General features: G+C 44.4%; 1 protein-coding gene across 1 annotated transcript in view; it reads right to left on the bottom strand.

Moving 5' to 3' along the window:
* The window catches only part of SLC18A1 (solute carrier family 18 member A1), a 118,157-nt gene extending 102,190 nt beyond the window's left edge, over positions 1-15,967 (bottom strand). Inside the window, exon 1 of the mRNA XM_075343061.1 lies at positions 15,882-15,967. The gene's annotated coding sequence lies outside the window, so the exon portion shown is untranslated. The remainder of the gene's footprint in view (positions 1-15,881) is intronic.
* Positions 15,968-17,706: the final 1,739 nt, after the last annotated feature.

The following is a 17,706-nucleotide window of genomic DNA, read 5'->3' as shown; positions in this document are numbered from 1 at the left end:
ATTTGAGGACGTCAGCCCACACATGGCATCGCACCATTATTCCTATAGTCCCGGACAAGAACACCCTAAATATGTGACATGGAAGCCTCAGGAGGCTGCAGTCCTTGTGAAGGAACACTGAGATATATACTCCAATGAGTGACGTGTCATCAATAATTGATGTTTGATAAGGCCTTGGACCTGGTCTTTGTGGATAGAAGATTTGAAAGGGGGGTTCTTCTATGTACAGGGGCAGTGTTATGGAAAAGGAGGGTAGAGAAGCCCTGACTGTTACCTGGTACGGTTTTCCTGCTAAGCAGTGAGTTGAACGTTGTATGCATACTCACTGGTCTTGTTTTAGTGGATGTCAATGTATTCTTAGATGAGAATTGAATACATTGGGGGAGAACCCTAAACTTTGGCCATAATCAGATTTATTGAGTATTGGATGGTCCGTCCTCATGGAGGTGTATGTATTGTGAATTCTCTCCCTGATCCTGATTTGCATCCCAGATGTGCCAAATCCAGAAGACCCACTCTGCCACATATGCTGATTTGTATGGGCTCACCCAAATTAAAGCTGGGGATTCTTTCTGTCCAGTAATGGAACCAGGTTTACAGTGTTACAGTAAGGGTGAGTGTACTTTATTATCACCCAAGTGTCACTGGTGCTCTAGGTTTTCCTGGAGACGTTTGTATGTATAATGTACGCAGTTTTTGGTGTGAAACACCGTAGGAGAATTGAAATTGGAAAAAAAAAAGAGAAGTGTTAGTTTCTATTTCATCTTCTGTGAAGTTTAATTGTAATGACACACGTATGTTGAAAAAGAGAATTCTCCTAAGGGGGGGGAGATTAGATGAGAATTGATTGAAGGTACAGGATGTTATATTGAATGTCAATATAGTGAAAGTATTGAGATGATTTTAAGAGATGTAATTCTGAATCTAGTAACTACACTATGTGTATTTTACCTGTCTGTGAAAATAAGATGATATAAGCTGATATATAGGGTGGACTTGTGTACTGTCTGTGGAGCACTGTGTCCACGTAAGCCCACCCCATTATTTCCTGTCCTGAATGTAGATTTATTTCTGTCACTCAGTGTTTTGCCCAGCCCTGGGTAGGGTATGGTATGGGGATAGTTATCAGGGTCTAACAGGAGATAGGGATACGCTGGAGGCTCGGCCCTGACCACCATTAGGTCTACCGTCGAGATGAGGGCAAGCACAGGGTCCCTAGTTACAGGGTCAGCCCAGGGGTCCCCATATAATCCATATTCCCGGTGACAGATTGAATACCTCCTTGTCCCCATGTCCCTCCCTCCCAGGCCTCTTCAGACGCCATTTTTGGCCAACACCTACTTCCTCTTTTAGCGGTTGTTTCTTATCGGTAATTATCTTTTAGCGGCCGTTTTAACTCAGACACTACATAGTTCATCTTTTGACGCCAATTTAGTCCAGCCGACACCCAGTTCCCTATTTTTGTTTCAGCAGCCAAAGCCACTGCTCTGTTTATTGCTGATGCAGCAGAGGCTGCAGAGGGGGACATAGGGACCTGAAACACACTCCGTTTTTGGTCATATATGCAGTTGTGCCCCATTGTGTTCCCACTAATGAACCTTAGCAGAGGATATTGCTGATAGTCCTGTGGAAACCTTTTCCTTTCACTTTTGCATATTTGTTTTTGCTGTACCTGGTATACAATTTATTAGATCATATCAAGAGACTGCTCACTATTAGTCCTGGTGGACAGTGAATATTTTTCTGCCTATGACAGTTGTTACTTAGCCTAATTTTGAGATATTCTCGCTTGTATGTTATCCTGCCTGGTATATTGCACAAAAGTTCCCTGGTATAGAGAGTGGAGGATCATGTGGTCCTAAGGGGACTTTGATCATCAGGAGTTGGCATATATTAGGGTTTTTGTTGGCAGCACCCAGTAACCCTTTGTGTCTTAGTTTGCAGGGTCTGACAGGAGATAGGGATACGCTGGAGGCTCGACCCTGACCACCATCAGGTCTACCGTCGGAATGAGGGAGAGTGCAGGGCCCCCAGTTACAGGGTCAGTACAGGAGAGGTAGAGTAGGTACGCTCCACTGCTGTTTCTAGTTGTGTGTATGTAGATAGGGGGTGCTGCTTGCTAGTTTCCAAACACTCTTGTGCTCCTTTCTCTTTCCCTGGGGTTTTAGGGGATCTTACTTTTTAGAATTTGAGTGTTCTCCTGACCCCAAGTTACACCCATTGCCCTCTCTTACAAACCTGGGTATAGTCCTTTGTATCAGGTCTCCGAGAGCCCATATGCAAACAAACTACAGCTGGTAACACCTGGTAACACCTGATTACATATTCAAGGGGAAAGACGTATGGAGATGAATCTAGGGGCTTACAAGATCACCCCACATACGGATGTGCTGCATTCACAGTCACCCGAAGAGTATCATCATGTCATCTCCAGCCCAGAAGTCATTCTACCTGTTTGCCATGGAGGAAGACAGCAGGCCTTTGACTACTACTACTCAGCCAGATTGAACACCTACCTAAAGCACCAGTGACAAACTGCTCCCTGACAAAGTCACCATCTCCCGGAGTGGGGTCCTTAATCCTGCTAAACTTCTCCCTCTTCCAAGGGGGGAGTGTCCCACCTCTGACACCTTGGTGGAAGAGGTAGTCGACTCTGGCATAGCTGAGGAAACTCTGGATTCGATACAGTGATCGGATACACCTTTGGACCCTGACTGGGACCCTGGGTTACCCTTTGCGGATGGATCAAGATGTGCATCAAGAAGACGGTTCCACATGGGTATGGTGGTGGTAGCAGAAGACGCTGTGCTGATAGAGCAGTCGCTACCCGCATGCCTGTCTGTGAAGAAGCAGATGTATGTGCTCTCGCTGAAGCCTGCAAGATGGCAGCCAGCATCTACTCTGTATGGAGGACAAGAGACTTGATCACTGCCAATGGAACTGTATGCCGCCATGAGGCCATAGAAGAACGGATGGAAGCTTTGCTATTGCCAGACAGAGTCGCGGTGAGCAGGGTTGAGGCCCACATTGGAGGAGTCAAGGGAAGCAGTAAGAAGTGCCCTCACTGACAGAACATCCAAAGAAGCCCCAAGACCACTTACCAAAGAAACAGTCAGTCAATCTGTGCTCTTTGAATGACCCCGATGTGAAGAAGAAAGGAAAGATGGAAAGTCTTGAGAAAACATTGTCCTGACCCTACAAGAGCAAGTCTCAGAAGAAGAAGAGGACTGAGATAGGGTGCAGCTGTGGGCTCCCGGAGACCATAGAAAGTGGCTAGTGACCTGCTTTTACTGCCAGCTAAAGAAATTTGGCAGGCCTTAGACACAGAACTGACTCTACACACCCCATACCAGCCACAGAATAGAGAGAAGGTTGGGATGATGGGGCGGTGTAGAAAGCAAGGGCATGAGAGTCTTCCCCTTGCATTGTTCAGTGTCAGACACACTCCAGCAGGGACCACTAGGTTGAGACCCTATGAAATCCTGTTTAGAAGTACCCCCAGATACTTCAACTAAGCTTGTTGTTTGTTTAACTAAACATTTGCCTAATATACGTTTTGAGTTTTCTCCTCCAGATCCAACCAGATCTAGATTTTTCTCTTTTCTTTTTCTCTCTTTTTCTCTCTCTCCTCTTTTCCTCTCTCTTTTTCTCAATCTTTCTCTCTCTTTCCTCAATCTTTCTCTCTCTCTTCCTCTCTTCTCAATCTTTCTCTCTCTCTTCCTCTCTCTTTTCTCACTCTTTTTCTTTCGGACGAAGATCCATGCATTCCACAACAAAGAGATGTCGGACCTGAGACCAGGAGATGGCTGTCTTCCTTCTTCTACCCGATACTTTGTGCCAGGACGATGATATCTAAGCATGTGGACCAGAAGACGACTGTGCATCCCACCTTTGATGATGTCCCACCATTACCGCCTGAGGACTGAGGAGCATGAGACTCTGAGTAAAACCAACCCTGATAAATATTAGCCAATTAGAGGACTATTGCCACGTTCCCCCTTCCTGAATAACGTGTGCCAGCGGAACATAGCCATGAGAACAGTTTAGAGAATACGGTCAGGATCTGGCTTCCTATGCATAGTCTGTTGGGTGGGGAGATTTATCCACAAGGGATGGGTTATCTCGTATGTGAGTGAGGTAACCATCGGCATTAGGACAGATCAATAGACTCTGGAAAAGTAAGGAAAGACTTTTGGCTATCTCCAAAGGGGGGACTGTTATGGACAAGATTATGAACTATTCTGAGTATATAAGAGTTATATGGAGATATCCAAAAAGAACAGGATTTAAGATGGTATTTGAACTGTACCACACATATATCTCTTTGTTATAAGACTCAGACAGTCAGAGTCTTGTCACAAGTGAATCATGCTGACATTGCTTAATATAAATGAGGAACCAAGCACATTACAGTAAATTGTAATATCACAGAATAAGCTGTTCTATTTTATACAATAGGAGACGTGTTACGTATTCTTGGCACCTAGCCAATAACTCCGTTTAAATGTTTGTCCAACTTCCGGATTAAATCAGTCTTACTTTCTATTCATATCCGAGTACGTCTCTGGTGTGTGTGAAAGAGAGTGGTATGCATGCTACCACAATTGACTCATAATTTGGACTGCAGACAGTTTAAGGTAGATGCACGATTATTAGATTGCATCACAGTAAATTTATGGCCAGCATTAACAATATAAGGGGTTAATGACAGCTAACAGCTGCCACTAAGCCCTAGACTAGTAAGGCGTCTATGAGACTCCTCCCCATTACTAATCCTGAAGTGAAAACAAATCACTGAAAAAATCTTTATTTGAATTAAAATACAAAAAAAAACCCAACCCTCTTTCTACAATTTATTCACCTCAAACAACCAAGTTCAACATAATCCACACAAGGTCCCACAATCCCGGCTCTGCTACATCCTGAAGTTGCAGCATAAGGGCACATTACAGGACCTAACCACATGCTGCAGCTCCAGGCAGAGACTGACTGAGTCACAGCTGTGAGTGGTGATGTCACTGAGTTTAACTGTGGTTAGAGGTGGAGATTCCCACGGTACCCCATCTGTGACTGCAGGTGAACTGATTGAACTCAGTGACCTTACCTCAGGTAAACTAAATTCAATCAAACTTGCATTTCCTGATAGAAAACCACATTTTGTTAGCCAAGAGAGGCAGATTTGGTGTTGAAATTTATACACCAAATTCCTGCAACAAATCTACATCTCCTAGCAAAAAAAACCCATATGAAAACATGAAGCGGTATTATGCACTTTTTTGCTAGGAGATGCAGATTTGGCGTAGGAAATTGGTATATAAATACCAGCACCAAATCTGCATCTCTTGGAAAAAAAAACCAAAGAAACAAAAAGCAATTTTGACACTGTGTCGGTGCGGTTTTCTGGCAGGAGATGCACATTTGGTGCTGAAATGTCTGCACCCGATGTTTGCACCAAATTTTCATCTCCTAGTAAAAAAACTGCACCTAAACGGCATCAAATTTTGTGCACTTATTTGCCAAGATATGCATATTTGGTGCTGACATTTATACACTAAATCTGCATTTTCTGGCCAAAAAAAAAGGTAAAAAGGTAGATGATTCTTTTTGTGAGTTAAATATTTCCCTGCATGTTTGTTTAAGAAAAATTTACATTAAAGACAGAATTATGTGCGATCCTTTGCTGTAATGTCTATATACTTTTTTACCTCTGCCCAGGAGCTATGGTTCCTATGAATTAATTGCAGAATTAATTACATGTTAGCAAGAATTTTAGACAATAATTTGAGATCCCCATTCAGGAGGGATATTAAGGCGGCGTTACACGGTACGATCTATCGTGCGATCGCACCCGCCCCCGTCGTTTGTGCGTCACGGGCAATTTGTTGCCCGTGGCGCACAAAGTCGTTAACCCCGTCACACGTACTTACCTCCCTAACGACGTCGCTGTGGGCGGCAAACATCCTCTACCAGAAGGGGGAGGGACGTTCGGCGTCACAGCGACGTCACACAGCGGCCGGACAATAGAAGCGGAGGAGCGGAGATGAGCGGGACGTAACATCCCGCCCACCTCCTTCCTTCCGCATTGCCGGCGGGACGCAGGTAGCTGTGTTCGTCGTTCCTGGGTCGTCACAAATTCCGTGACCCCGCCGACATATCGTTAGATATATCGTAGCGTGTGATGGGGCCTTTAGTCTATAATTTTGCGAAGAGGAAACATTCAGGTCTATGGGGCGAGAGAAACAATGCACTGCGCTCGCAGTGAGATAAATCCCTCCCTCCCCTCTTCAGCACCGGCCCACCCCCCGCAGCTGTGGTCTGATCGCATGATCGGACCACAGTTGCAATGACCCCCGCATGATACTCAGCTCCCACTGTGCTACGAGTGAGCCAAGTGTCATACAAAGACGCGCAGTATCCCCGTGCGGCCTTGGCCTTTCTATGATGAAGCCCTTCAAACTTTTTGGAACATCTGGAAGAATGATTGTCCAGAAAAGAAAACGTGAGCACTACCATGAGTCCTATGTCAAGCCAACAATAAACTATCCTGAGACCATTTATGTTTGGGATTGGTTTTTATCCATGACGTGGGCTCACTCACAAATTTGTCGTAGAACACTGCCATAAATAAAGAATAAGAGCTAATCACCCTCTAGTAGCATCTTCTCCCAGCTATTAAGGAGCAATTTGGTGATGAACAATGCTTTTTCCAGCATGATGGAGACCATGTAATAAGACAAAAGTGATAACTAAGTGGCTTTGTGGGACCCAGAGGGCAGGGGGTTCAGGTCTGTTCTCGTACCTGTTACTCGTCACTGGGCCGGTGCAGAGGTCTGGGATGTCGCGGTGGCCTGTCCGGTTTCAAGCCCCGAGGTGTCCACAATAAAAGGGTATAGGAGGTGGAGGTTGGGAATGATTGTCGTGATGCCACCTGCAGTACACGGCCAGGGATTAGCCGCAGCTGCTGTCGCTGTCCTCCAGGGCGGCTGGTAGTAGCAGCTGAGGTGGTATGGCTCTCCACAGGTGGAGCGGGCCCCATGGAGGATGATAAGGGGACTAGGGGTAGTGGCGGTGGCTGTTGGCGCCGAGGTTCGGGGCGACAGTGCCGGAAATAAGAGTCCGAGTCGGCCGCTACGCTTCCAGGTGTCTTTACTCACAGTTCTTTAAGTAACCAGGTTGCTGCTGCAGTAGCACTGGTCACCGCTGTGATGGGCCCCGTCGGCCTCGGATAAGTTGGAAGAAGCCACCTGTGTTTGAAAAAGGTTCTTTGTAAGAGTTGCAATGAGCAATGAGGAACCTGGGCTGAGTGTTCAGCTCCAAACCTAGGCCCCGTGAGAGAAAAAGATGAAGAGAAGATGGGGGTATTGTGACACCAGAATTGATGTCCCCGGTAGACTGACTAAAGATTGTGTGAGTTGCTCCTACTTCTACCCCAAGTGGAACCCGCCCCCCAGGTGTTTGTCCTAGTGACCGGGAAATTCCCATGCCTTGTGATGGCCAACCCCCTGCCTACCCTATTCTAGCTCCCCAGCGAGAAGGCTCCCAAGCTGTATGTAAAGTGTGAATGTGGAACACCGGTGATTAACCCCCTCCTTACCCGAGGCGAATATCGCACCTTAACTGAGGTGCAATACCCTGTGGCGACTAGAGCCACAGGGGTGCCACAGCTTTGTGAACAAAACATTTAAATGTAGGTCCTTGGTCACAAAACTCCCTAGATAGATATCAATCCCATTGAGAACCTGTGGTCAATTCTGAAAAAGTGGTTGGACAAACAAAAACAAAAATTGTGATAAGTACCATAGTTTTCATTTTATAAGACACACCGGATTATAAGATGCACCCCAAATTTAGAGAAATAAAAGTTAGAAAAGGGGATCTGTCCTATACTCCAGTGGTGTCTTATCGAAAGGGGGGCACCAGCAGTGGTGGAGCGGGGTCACAGGAGGCAGGGACAGTGCTGGAGTAGGACTATGCTGGGTTGGCTGCAGGGGCTGTGCTGGTTGCGGGAGCTGTGCTGGCTGTGGGGACTGTCCTGGCTGCGTGGGCCATGCTGGCTGTGTGGAACAGGGTGGTGTGGCGGGTGTCCCAGATGCTCTGTCGGCGGTTCGGTTCAAAAATAGGCTGATTAAGCTCTTAGCTCAATGACAAGCTGAGATCTCATCTACACACGCTCTACCTCCAGGCACAATTTTCCTTAAGTCTGCTACTGGGAGATCAATGGGCCGGAGGCGGCGCGTGCACGTATAAGATCTCGAGCCGAGAGCTCAAGCTGCGTATGCGCCGACTCTGGGCGCCATCTCTTTGAAGCTCACCGACAGAGCATCTAGGACACTGCATCGCACTGCTCCACAAAGCCAGCAAGGTCCCCTGCCACCAGTATGGGATCCCCCCGCGAGCACAGTGCCCGTTCTCCACCTCCCGGCAAGCCACATTCAGATTGTAAGACGCACCAAATTTTTTTTGTGAGGAAAAGTGCTTTTTATAATCTGAAAAATACGGTATCTCCCTTAAGGCTACGGTCTGAGCCACCCCCAGGAGTGGAACTCACTTGGGTCTCCGAGCCATCTGTTACTCTGACAGCCATCTTGAAGAATAGGGAGAGCAATGGTTCCAACTGTCTGTAATCAATTAAGTTCACACTGCAGATGCGAATACAATTTAAAACATGGGCAATGCTGGTACATCACAGGAGGTGTGCCTATCAGTCACCCATTCTGACATGCAGTGGCACGATGAGGTCACCTCATCACACTGTGTATGTAACAACTGTCCTGCAGAGGCATAATCCACAGAAGAAGACAAGATGGTAGGCGCACCATTGGAACCAAAGATAAAGAAGACTTATTAAACAGGGGAGGGAGAGTGTGGTGTTAGTGTGAGTGGGCAATATAGGGGGACAGGATTCAAGAAGGGAAATGTGAGTTTATTGTGGGGGAATAGCATAAAGAGTGGGCACTTTGTGGGGGACAGTATGAAGTGGGGGCAACATGTGTGGGACAGTATGGAGAAGGAACAGCATGTGGGGTCAGTATGGAGAGGGGCAGCATGTGAGGGACAGTATGGAGAAGGAACAGCATGTGGGGTCAGTATGGAGAGGGGCAGCATGTGAGGGACAGTATGGAGAAGGAACAGCATGTGGGGTCAGTATGGAGAGGGACAGCATGTGAGGGACAGTATGGAGAGGGGCAGCATGTGAGGGACAGTATGGAGAGGGGCAGCATGTGAGGGACAGTATGCAGAAGGAACAGCATGTGGGGTCAGAATGGAGAGGGGCAGCATGTGAGGGACAATATGGAGAGGGGCAGCATGTGAGGGACAGTATGGAGAGTGGCAGCTTGTTGGCCATACAGTTACTGCTAATATGGGTTAACACTGTGGTAGTTCCAGTTCATAAAGGGGGATAGTACAAATGAAGGATGATATGTAGGACAACGTTCTTAGGAGAGGATAGAATGGCATTTATAGTTCATAAGGGTGCATGGTGTGGAGGCAATAATTCATAGGAGAGGACAGTGAGGGGGAAATATTCAGGAGCATTAAAATTACACTTATTTTTAAGAGCACCATTTTAAGATGTGCATTTGAAGATGAGGAGATGGAAATGTTCAGAAACGAGTTGTGGATGTCAAAAGTCAATTTAGTGTCTCCACCACATGGAGAAGAAAGGGAAGGAGTCCAATTAGAGTAAATGTTACCTATAAGGTATCTGAATGTAAGTGTATATTTGTGCTACTGCCTGTATCTAAGCAGCACTATGGTTCCTCTATGGTCTACAGTTTGATGACTGCTGGTAACAACTCCCAGTTTCTGTTTATCATTGTTAAGGACATGCTAGGAGTTGTAAGCAACGGTTCATAAGATACAAATGTATATGGGACTGATCTGACATTGCAATTGATTACTTCATTAAAAGTGTTGTCCCACTTCACAAAATTCTGGTCTACTAGCTTAGTTTGTTATAAAAAAGACAAACTTTTTACTCACCATCCCGGGTCCAGTGTTGAGTTTCCACTGCTGCTCCTGGAAACTGGAATTGGCTGCAGCATTGGTGACAAAGCTCACTGATCATCTCCCACACTGTCGACATGTCATTAACGCAGCAATGAACTCCAGATACAGGAGCAGGTACAATTTGTTTTCTTTTTATAACAAACTACAGGGACTGTAATATTCTGAAAAGGGACAACACCTTTAAGCCTGTTGCTGTATTTATGTACTCATGGTGGTTCTGGTGCTGTTTCTTGTATTGATTGTGGTTATGGTGATGTATTCATGTACTGATGGAGGTGCCGATGATGGTGGAATAACAAATCATACTTTTCCTTTTTACCAAGAAAATTAATCTCTGAAAGTTTAGTATCACCGTAGTTGCACTGACCTGAATAATCATGTTCACAGGTCACTTTTACCATTCAATGACTACCTTAAAAAGAAAACCTAAAGAACAATGACATAATTGTATTTATTCACTGCAGGTTTATAATGCACTGTAGAGAGGTCACCATTCCTATTTTCGCCCCAAGCAGCAGAAAAGCTGGAATCGGTCCTAGTTATGTCATATGTCAGCAAAAGATTAAACACATCTTTGGGATCTGCCTTTAACTGATCAGATTTTGGGTGATTTTTTTGAAGTGTAATCTCAAAATTTACCAACTTTATAATTCCATCATTGCTTTTTGGGTTTTGTTGTTACTGTGTTCATTATTAATTAGTCCTCTTGTCTATGTAATTGTCTGTTCACTTATACTATATACTGCAATACCACAATATTGCAGTCTATAGAACAAATCACTGTCTAGAATACAGTACCAGAATCACCATCTGTACAGGAATATAGCACTAGATCCACCATCAGTACATAAATACAACACCAGAACAACCATCAATATATTAACAGAACCACAATCAGGCAGGAAAACATCACCAGAATACGAAATACATTAATAAACCATACAAACTACGATCAGTACATGAATACACCATCAAACCAACGATCAGTACATGAACACAGTACCAGAACCATCATTAGTATATGAATCAGTTTGTTAGCTCGAGGACTGGGATTTTCTGAAAAGTGACAACTCCTTTAAGTTTACCTGCAGTATGTAAGTACTGATGGTAGCTGTGGTGTTGTATTGATGTTGTTTTTGTGATGCATTCATGTACTGATGGTGACATCACATATTAGCCAATACCTTTTAAAAAAAAAAATATATGACAGTTTGTTATCGCTTTAATCACACGGACCTAGAGATGTTCACATGTCATCTTTACTATACAATGAATACCTGAAAAGCAAAACCCAAAAGGCAATGATGTTCACTGCAGGTGTGTTTTACACTGCAGTGAGCTGTACCAGTTCAAATTTTTGCCTCAGGCAGAAGAATATCTAGAATCCGCCCTGATTATGTGATATATTGGTAAGGGAATAAACATATCTTTTTGCTTGCCAGCTTTTGGGGGGTTGTTTGGCGTGTAACCTGTAAATTACTGACTTTACTTTGCCTCTCTCTGTATCTATTTCTGCTTTTTTCTACGTAGGGCCAATTCTAACTTTTCTGCTGCTTGAGGCAAATATTTATATGGTGCCCTTCTCTGTAATGCAATTTAAACCAACAGTGAACCAAAGCAATTCTGGCATTCATTTTTATATAGTTCCCCTAGGAGACTTGACCCTGTGATCATCTGATCACGTATATTATATACTGCAATATCACAAAATTGTAGTATTATAGTATATAGAATAAATCAGTGTCTGCTGAGAAGGAATACAACACTAGAATCACCATCAGTACAGGGATACAGCACCAAAAACACATTCAGTACATGAAGACATCACCAGAACCACCATCAGTACTTCAATAAATCACTGGAACCAACCACATCAGTATGTGGATAAATCACCAGAACCACCTTCAGTGCATGAACACAAGAGTAGTTCAGTGATCAACTGCAATGTCAGGTCAGCCCTGACATTGGTATAACATATAACTGCAACTCCTAGTATGTTCTTACAATGGTAAAAAGATACTGGAAGTTATTGCTACAAGTCATCCTCAGACCATACGATGTGATGGACCATACGATAACCACAGTACTTATTAAAAGAAGACAGTATCACAAATAAACATTTACACTCCAATAACATTTTCTTTGCTAGAAGTCATTCTCATTCCTTTGCCATAATGACTTTGGACATCTACATCTCATGAATGTAGACTTCCTGATTCTCCATTCTTCTGCTGCACATCCCAACATGATGCCTTAAAGGGAATTTGTCACCAGGTTTTTGCCACCTAATCTGACAGCAGCATAATGTAGAGACAGAGATCCTGATTCTAGAGATATGCCAATTTTTGGGATACTTTGTGTAGTTTTGATAAAATCACTGATTAATCAGCAGGAGATTATCATTAGAGGACTATTGGACCTGCTGCCAGGTAGTCCAGCATATTCATCAGTGCTGTATAACCCCGCCCCCTTCACTGATTGACAGCTTTCTGTGTACACTGTATATGGGCAGAAAGCTGCCAGTCAGTGATGTGGGCGGCGTATACAACTCCACATTCAAATAAATGCTAGATATGCAGCAAAGAAAACAGTGATTTTATCAAAATGACAGCAATCAGCCCAATAAGTGACACATCACTGGAATCAGCATCTCTGTCTCTACATAATGCTGCTCGCAGATGGGATAGCAAAAACCTGGTGACAGATTCCCTTTAAAAGTAACAGTAGCATTACAATAGTCCATAATAAAAATACCGTAACTGCTTATGTGAATAAATAATTGCTCCTGTGTTCCCTAAAGAAAATATGCCTCACACACTGTCTTATGGTGCATAGCCTATACTCTGTCCCCTTCCCCCTCTAAAAATATTACCTCCACTCCATCAGTCTTCGTGAACTATTATACACCATCACACCTTATGATCTATAACCGACACACCGTTCACTCTATAATCTCCACACTATCTGTTCTTGGGATCTAAAGCTGCAAAGCCATCCGTTCTTATGAACTATAACCTCCACCATGTCCGTCCTTATGAGTTATAACCTCCATACCATCCATCCTTATGAACCATGACTCCCACATTATTTCTCCTGCCACTTTCTCTAAGGAGTACACCAACTGGCCTATCCCGCTGACTGAGAAATTGTAACGTGTAAAGCTGGCTTAAGATGTCAGGTGTGAGAGTAAAACGTCAGGTGTGAGAGTAAGACATCAGGTGTGGGAGTAAGACATCAGGTGTGAGAGTAAGATGTCAGGTGTGGGGGTAAGATGTCAGGTGTGGGAGTAAGACATCAGGTGTGGGAGTAAGATGTCAGGTGTGGGAGTAAGATGTCAGGTGTGGGAGTAAGACATCAGGTGAGAGAGTAAGACATCAGGTGTGGGAGTAAGACATCAGGTGTGGGAGTAAGACGTCAGGTGTGGGAGTAAGATGTCAGGTGTGGGAGTAAGACATCAGGTGTGAGAGTAAGACATCAGGTGTGGGAGTAAGACATCAGGTGTGGGAGTAAGACGTCAGGTGTGGGAGTAAGACGTCAGGTGTGGGAGTAAGACGTCAGGTGTGGGAGTAAGATGTCAGGTGTGGGAGTAAGACGTCAGGTGTGGGAGTAAGACGTCAGGTGTGGGAGTAAGATGTCAGGTGTAGGAGTAAGACATCAGGTGTGGGAGTAAGATGTAAGGTGTGGGAGTAAGACGTCAGGTGTGGGAGTAAGACATCAGGTGTGAGAGTAAGACGTCAGGTGTGGGAGTAAGACATCAGGTGTGGGAGTAAGACATCAGGTGTGAGAGTAAGACGTCAGGTGTGGGAGTAAGACGTCAGGTGTGGGAGTAAGACGTCAGGTGTGGGAGTAAGACATCAGGTGTGGGAGTAAGACATCAGGTGTGGGAGTAATATGTCAGGTGTGGGAGTAAGACATCAGGTGTGGGAGTAAGATGTCAGGTGTGGGAGTAAGACATCAGGTGTGGGAGTAAGACGTCAGGTGTGGGAGTAAGACATCAGGTGTGGGAGTAAGACATCAGGTGTGGGAGTAAGACGTCAGGTGTGGGAGTAAGACGTCAGGTGTGGGAGTAAGATGTCAGGTGTGGGAGTAAGACGTCAGGTGTGGGAGTAAGACGTCAGGTGTAGGAGTAAGACATCAGGTGTTGGAGTAAGATGTAAGGTGTGGGAGTAAGACGTCAGGTGTGGGAGTAAGACATCAGGTGTGGGAGTAAGACATCAGGTGTGGGAGTAAGACATCAGGTGTGAGAGTAAGACGTCAGGTGTGGGAGTAAGACATCAGGTGTGGGAGTAAGACATCAGGTGTGGGAGTAAGACATCAGGTGTGGGAGTAAGACGTCAGGTGTGGGAGTAAGATGTCAGGTGTGGGAGTAAGACGTCAGGTGTGGGAGTAAGACGTCAGGTGTAGGAGTAAGACATCAGGTGTTGGAGTAAGATGTAAGGTGTGGGAGTAAGACGTCAGGTGTGGGAGTAAGACATCAGGTGTGGGAGTAAGACATCAGGTGTGAGAGTAAGATGTCAGGTGGCACACTGACATTTCTTCATCGTGCCACCTGCTAAGCACCGCAGACTGCAGGAAGAAAAAGCAGAGCCCGGGTGCTCATTGTTGGAGTAAGCATATAAAGACAATAAAGGGAGTATTATTAATATAAAAAGGCACAGAAGAGGTCATTATTAATACATAGAGGCAAAGAAAGGGACATTATTAATATAGTGAAGCACAGAGGGGACAATGTCACGGTGGTATTCGAGCAAAGAAAGCAGGTGGTGGGGGGTTCCAGGTCCAAAAGTTGCCATGGGGACCATAAGACCCTAGTTACATCCCAGGTAGTACGTTATCTATTAAACACTGCTAAAACTCCATTTTTGTGGAAACAAAAAGAACCTTCCTCACTAAAACTTTGACTTTTGAAAGTGCAGTGAGTGATGCCAAATGAAGACATCACAGCTTCTCTCTAAGGGACTAATGATAAATTGCTCAAATCCTGTCATTATTGGATTTCTTTTGGAGAATCCTTGGAATATAAACTCTTTGTATAATATGTACCTTTATTCCCCCGATTCCTCCCTTTTATCCTCCCCTGCTTTTTCTTCCTTTCTTTTCATACAATTTTTCTATTCTGGCTATAGAATTTATTTTGGATTAGCTTGTTTTGTCCATTATCATGCATGTTGTTTCTAGCAGAAGGTGCATGCAATTTAATTGGGGGGAGATAAGCAGCGACCGGACACCAATGGCGCCACTTATCCCCATGGACACAATCATATCACACAAATATAATACAATCTTCCTGATGACTGTTTCCCAGAGGCTATTTGACACTCCCTATAGATTTCTGGTTATGGGCTGGATAAGCGGGTTACTCCTTAATATTAGAATGGGGTCATGTCACCACTTGCCTTTAACCTTTAGGGATATAAACAATTTTTAAAGAACTGGAACCTATACCCCTTCTGTATATGCAGCTTCCACTATTTTTCCATCTGTTTTGATAGCTTTTACATGGGACTGCAGCAGTAATTGTGATGTGTACAAGATGCAAACCCCAAAGATGACCTATTAGTCTGTATATAATAGTCATTAATCGCTAATGCCTATGTACAGATGTAGCAGAGCATTATAGAACGCTGTCATTTAAAGAGTGACAATCCGCTCTGCTACATCACAAACTCAATGCATTTTACCCATTATATCTGCTCTTACACTTTACACCCATCAACTTTTTTTCATCACAATTCACATATAATGGAAAAAAAAAATGGAGTAATCAACCTATGTACCCCCCCATTATGGCCACTACTACCAACCATCATCCCATAGACCCTTCCATGCACCTGTCGGAGAGCTGCGGAGTAGTAAGGATGGGCTCTTACCTTGTGAACACCTTCGGAGGTACTGTGGTATTGCTGGGAAGATGCCGGTCTGTGTCTTGTGTCAGTCCAGATAACTGACTCCATCCAATCGCCACTTTCTTGTAAACCACCGACCAGATTTCGCCCTGCAGCCAGCATGTGCGTCATGGGAAGAGAGGGTTAATAAGGCACTGTCTAGCCTGCTCTCTGTCACTGTTTATCACCTCCATCTCAGAAGAGAAAAGAGAGATAGGGGGTGTGAGTCACTGAACTGTGTTTGCTTTTCCCTATGATTCCCTGGGACTGGCTGACGTGCTCAGTTTTTGTGCCTAAGGGTGACAAAAGAAAAGGAAATCTCCATATGGACAGATGTAAGATGCCTGGCATATATCACAGGGATATCGCGAAATACTGCTGGTAGCGAGTCATGAGGAAATCGTTAACGTGGGAGAAATGAGGTCCGAACCTATTCTACTCCTATTCCAAAAACTGGAGAGCAGAACCCTAAGATTAGTCCTTAGGACAGATTCATATCATTAATTGGAAAAGACCAACTAGAGCCAATGTCTCCCTACAACACTGGATGCATATGTCATTGGTGTGGGGTATAATTGCAATTTTTCAAGTCACATCCTAATTTATTTTACACTAACTGGATTCCAGTCGAGTCTAAACCCTACTTTGCAATGCCTACTAGGGTAAACCACCAAGGGGAAAAGGCCAACTTGATCCAGAGCCTGATCCGACGCAAAGTTCATTAATACTTTGGCAAGGAAGATGTTTACCATCAAAGGGTAATTTCCAACCTGAGCCAGGACCTCCGAATGCTGTGATACCACACAATGTGAGTGGGTTCCTCGGTGCTGGGTGGTATTCAATGAAGATTCATACTGTGAAGTAGAAAAGGCCAACTTGAGCCAGAGCCTGATCCGACGCAAAGTTCATTAATACTTTGGCAAGGAAGATGTTTACCATCAAAGGGTAATTTCCAACCTGAGCCAGGACCTCCGAATGCTGTGATACCACACAATGTGAGTGGGTTCCTCGGTGCTGGGTGGTATTCAATGAAGATTCATACTGTGAAGTAGAAAAGGCCAACTTGAGCCAGAGCCTGATCCTACGCACACTTCAGTAATACTTTGGCGCTGAATACTATTGCAAAGAAGATGTTTATTATCAAAGAGTAATGGCCAAACTAAGCCACAGTTTCCCATGACATGTGCCTGATACCAGACACTGTGAGTGGGTTCCTCAGTGCTGGGTGGTATTCAATGAAGTTTCATACTGTTAAGGAGAAAAGGCCAACTTAAGCAGGAGCCTGATCCCACGCACAGTTCATTAATACTTAGGCACTGAATAATATTGCAAGGAAGATGTTTATCATCAAAGAATAATGGCCAACCTGAGCCACGGTCTCTTGTGCCATGTACCTGATACCACACATTGTGAGTGGGTTCCTCAGTGCTGGGTGGTATTTCAATGAAGGATCATACTGCTAAGGAGAAAAGTGCAACTTGAGCCAGAGCCTGATGCCACACACAGTTTGTTAGTACTTTGGTGCTGAATACTACACTGTGTGCAGAATTATTAGGCAAATGAGTATTTTGATCACATGATACTTTTTATGCATGTTGTCCTACTCCAAGCTGTATAGGCTTGAGAGCCAACTACCAATTAAGTAAATTAGGTGATGTGCATCTCTGTAATGAGGAGGGGTGCGGTGTAATGGTATCAACACCCTATATAAGATATGCTTAATTATTAGGTAACTTCCTTTCCTTTGGAAAAATGGGTCAGAAGAGAGATTTGACGGGCTCTGAAAAGTCCAAAATTATGAGATGTCTTG

Source organism: Anomaloglossus baeobatrachus, chromosome 4, assembly GCF_048569485.1.
Source record: "Anomaloglossus baeobatrachus isolate aAnoBae1 chromosome 4, aAnoBae1.hap1, whole genome shotgun sequence".
Lineage (NCBI taxonomy): Eukaryota > Metazoa > Chordata > Amphibia > Anura > Aromobatidae > Anomaloglossus > Anomaloglossus baeobatrachus.
This window is presented reverse-complemented; position numbering and strand designations above follow the sequence as displayed.